Source organism: Cynara cardunculus, assembly GCF_001531365.2.
Source record: "Cynara cardunculus var. scolymus isolate 2C chromosome LG 6, CcrdV1, whole genome shotgun sequence".
Classification (NCBI taxonomy): Eukaryota; Viridiplantae; Streptophyta; class Magnoliopsida; order Asterales; family Asteraceae; genus Cynara; species Cynara cardunculus.
Genome location: NC_037533.1, coordinates 1,352,477 through 1,357,722, shown reverse-complemented (window position 1 = coordinate 1,357,722; position 5,246 = coordinate 1,352,477).

The following is a 5,246-nucleotide window of genomic DNA, read 5'->3' as shown; positions in this document are numbered from 1 at the left end:
GGGGGGGGGGGGGGTTCCTCCGTCATGATCTGTGAAGAATTAAGTTCAAATCACCGATATATTAAAAGTTATGAACGAAATGTGTATTGGTTTGAAAAACTCCAACTTAATACTGATCCCTTTACAGAAAATTAATTTGAAAACAAAATTGTAACAGTTTAACATTGTGTATCTATAGTTCTATACTATATTATAAAGTATTTGACAAAAACATTTAAATTTTTTTTATGCGTGAAGTGTTTATTGATGCATATTCTGTACTACCAGTTTTTGTTTTGGTGACAATAGGAGCGATTTCAATTGCTTAGGGGTGAGTCACAGTCTAGTACCGACACCCCTTCCCCTGATGATGCATCTCTTTAGGAGCAGAGTGTCGGAAGACAGAGGAAAGCTGCATCTTTGGTTTCGGGACCTCCCAAGATCCCTCTTATGCTATGAAGGGTAGATGTAGTAGTAGTAGCACTGGGAGATCATACGAGTCAATAGCGGAGATATGGTGGTTATATATTTTCTCATTGCTTTCATTGCGAACAAATTACTAATTTTGTCAAATATTGAATATTTACAGGTAACAGAGTTGAGAGAGAAGTTGGCAAAATAGAGGAGGAACTAGAGACCAGTATTTCTGTCAATAAAATTATTGACATTGAGAATTAACAGATCAATTTTATACTATTATAAACGTCTTCAAAACCAGTATTTTTGTCAATAAAATTATTGACATTGAGAATTACCATAACAGATCATGCTTCTAAGTTGTACAATATTTTCTTAGAAAAACTTGGTGGTGGTTTATGAGATATGATTAAATAACACAATTTGCACAAAAAATATGAGTTCATTGGATTTATCAACCATAACCTTTTACATAAAGGCAAGAGGGTTACGGATTGTTTACTAATTACTGATTAAGCTGACTCGGTTAACATATCTGACTCGATCAACATATCTGACTCGATCAGCAGTCAGAATGTTTACCAAATCATAGATCTGACCGAGATATGATTAAATAACACAATGCTCATTTAATTACAATTCTTTAATTTAATTTAATTTTAAAATTTCTGATTTTGTTTGAATAAAACAATTGTCACAATTATTTATGTTAGCTTCAATTCATAAATTACTTTGACATGTTTGTATCATAAACAGCCATGAGCGTGGGTTCAGTATCCATTTATCGACTTTGTCTTGAATGATGCTCCACATGTAACAGATAACTTTGATCATGGTTTTAAACTGAATTAACAGTTACTGGGTCAGTTTATTGTTTTATGTTTGTTGAGTTACAAAAACATATGAGAGTCGATCCTTATATCATTAGAATGATATGTCAAACCTCATTGAGCATTACGAGGGTCTGTTTGGCTCAGACAGATGAATGAAAATCCCTACAATATAACCAGGAATGAACTTTTGGACTTCTGAACAAATAAATCTATTATATTATAGAAAACCAAACAATTTATGTTATTTTTATTCTCATTAATTACTACTTAACACATTTAACTAAACATCCCCTTGGTTGTTGAATGGGGTTATTTACCAACTTCATTTTTTATTTTAGAATATTTGGTCTATGGGTTTGTTGATTGGGCTTAAACCTAAGTAATAATTACTCTTGTGTTAGCCCATAGTTTGAAGGCCCAACCCAATCAAGATCATAATATTTATGTTATCTTTATAAAGCTACTAGAATGGTACTCGTACAATGTAGCGAGATACATCTAGATTTTAATGTTACATGTTTTTGTCTTAGTCGATGTTACGATACAGTTTTATGTGGTTTTGAGAAAACAATAATGTTTATATTTTTGAACAAAATATAAACATGAAGATATATCATAAAAGATTGATTTTTTTTATATTAATACCAAACTAACTATTTAAAATTTCTCTCTTTTTTTGTGTATTTTTTTAATTCATTTTTTATTTTTTCATTTAATAATATAATTTTTTATAACGATAATAATCAAGTATTTTGTTAGAACTCAATGATTATTTTAATTATATTTTAGATTTTTCTATATTTAAAATTGATGTTTATCCTATATTTGATTATGTTTATCTGTAGTTAGTTACACAAATTAAAAAAATGGAGGTTTAATAAGTTGTATTTACGCAAAATTACTTGTAATCTTAAATTTTAAGTAATATGCATCAATGAATATTATTTCATACATAAAAAATGGTTTTTAAGAGTTTTTATCAAATGATTTATAATATAATATTGATGACTTAACATTGTTATCTATTTCTTAATGAATACGACTATTTTATCAATTAACTTATCGGATAACAACTAGTTTATCAAATGTTGCAGCAACAATATTAAGCAACTTTTCAAGAAAATCTTGAATTTCATGAAATAAATGATTTTAGTCATTCATATACATATCCGTATGATTACAAATAACTGTAACATAACATTTTGGATTTGTTTAATTAAAAATATTATATAATAACATTATAGAACTGTCTAATCAACAGAATATGTAAAAATAATATAAACATAAAAAATAATTAAAAAAACAATCATAAATTAACACCACTAATTAACAAAATATAAAAGTAATTTAAAACCAGAAGTTTCACCATCAAAATTATAAATAGTGAAATCACAAGGGTGGTGTCTGATTGGTTTGAGTTTATGCTTCAAAGGTCAAAAGTGCTTGAAGGTCTCAATAATAAAAACCCCCTTGTAGCCACGTCGGTGACTCTAGTTTATCCGCGAAGCGAATTAGTCAGCTCACATAACGGATTAAATATCCAAATTAATTAATTATATATATTTATATAGGGGCTGGTTCAAATAGAAACCAACCATATGGTACAAACTATGTGAACCGATCTTGATCGTTCATTTTATCATCAAACGGTTATTATTAAATGAAATTAAATAAACAATAATTTAATTGATGTATTAATTGATATGTGTATGAACAATTGTTAAAAGGGTAAATTGGTCAAACTGTCATTATTAAATGAGTATTAAAAAATAATCAATTAATCATTAAATTAATTGGGCTGCTTATGAACAATTGTTCACAGGGTATTTTGGTAATAAATCCTCACGCATCGTGAACCCGATATTCTCCAGCCGATTTGTAACCTACGATCGATTATGAACATATTCACAACTCATATTCACAACTCATGTTCACATGTCGGCCCTATGCTCGTGTGAACAGCATATGTGTCTTGCAATGTAAACACTATGTTCATATATGTTCACATGTCGGCTCTATGTTCGTGTAAACAGCATCTTTGTCTTACAATGTAAACACTATGTTCATATGGTGTGATGTTTTTCAATGTCATGTCGTATGACATCGTCACGGGTTCGTGTGAACAACGATTGTGTCTTTCAATGAAAACAAGTTGTTCACATGGTGAACATATATGAACATAGACTGCAAGAGATGCACAGATATGAATGTTTTCAAAATCAAGGATCGTTGTGCATGTGTGCAAATATGAACATAGACTGCAAGCGTTTATCGTCTTCATTATTCTGACATTCTTTTACAATAGGATTCTCCATGTATCTTGAACGAAATGAAAATCTTGTACACTTAGACAACCAATTTCAATATATATATAAAATCAATTGAAATGAATACCATGAACATGAAATAATAAATAAATCATAAAAATCTCATGAACAATTAGATGTATCTTTTAAGATTTGTAACTCCCAATTAATTATTGGGGGTTACAAAAAGGTTGAATTACCAAATTACCCTTATCATTAATTTATAATTTAGATTTGAACCTAAAGTGAAGAAATAATATGATTGGTCAAGATCGGTTTCCATAGTTTGTACCATATGGTTGGTTTCTATTTGAACCAACCTCTCTCTCTCTCTCTCTATATATATATATAGTGATAATTAACATCATGATGATTCATGTTGTTCAAGATTTCTTGAAATACATGTTGGTGTCTTTATGGGATAAATAAAATACAAGTTCATTGGATTTATCAACCATAACCTCGGACATAAAGGCAAGGGGCTCATATTTTTAAGGAAATTGGTCCTACAATTTCCCTTTTTTGGGCATTTGAAACTATTAAAGGATTATACTTAAAACTGTGTCGTAAGTTATCAGCAACTAAAACTGTGGGTTCGGTAGCTTTTTCGTCGACTTTATCTTGGATGGTACTCGATATGTTTCATAACTTACGATATGAAGACCATAAACAGTATTAGAATAGTTAATCGCCATTTTATATCATATCATCCGTTAGACACACATTTACTCTTTACGTCAAGACATTCTTTAAATAATCAGAAGAAAAACAGTAAGACAGATACTTGTAATATATTATAAACAGTCTTGAATTTCAGTTCAAGAAACATATAACTGCAACGTAATTAATAAACAACATAAAAAGCTAAAAACCAGATAAGAATACAGACTTAAAAGCTAATTCACAAGAAGCTGTTTCAGCATCGAAATCAGAAAAGTTCGAATAAGTATTTCTTCGAAGTCATGTTTAGTGTTTTAGGAGATGTAATTAAATAAAACAATTTGTACATAAAAATGAGTGCTTATGTTTAAGTTCATTGGATTTCTTAAACATTTCTTGGACATGAAGGCAAGAGTGTCGGATTCTTTAAGGTTTCATTATTTCCATTTTGGGTATTTGATGTTTTTAAATATTTGTTTTTAATTTAATGAATTGTATTATTTTTCCTTTTCAGTCTTATTTTAATCTGACTTTCTGTTACAGTTAATCATGTCAGGTGGTGTATCTGTCTGTGTAATCTTAGATATTACTCCATATGTTATGTATACAGTTTGTTATCAATTAAAAACATTCCTGTAAGTTTTGAGCAGATGTTACTGAGATTATGTAGAAATTTCTATTATCAAACATGAATATAATGACAAATATTTTCCATTGAATAACTGATAAATCTATATTTTCTGATATCCGTATAAATTGCCATAATTTTGTTATTTTAAATTAATTTAAAGGGAAAATATGGAGTTGAAAGGAAAAAATAGATTGAATTATGAGTGCAAATAGTTGCCACGAGTTGAAAAAAGATTGTGGTGGAAAATAGAGTTAGAAGATCTCGATGGGCAAATCCCTATCACAAGTTCACAACCACCCCATCTCTTTCTTTCTACTACTTCTTATCATTTTCTTCTTCTTTTATATATATATATATATATATATATATATATATATATATATATATATATATAGGTTGGGTTCACGTGAGACCAAGGGT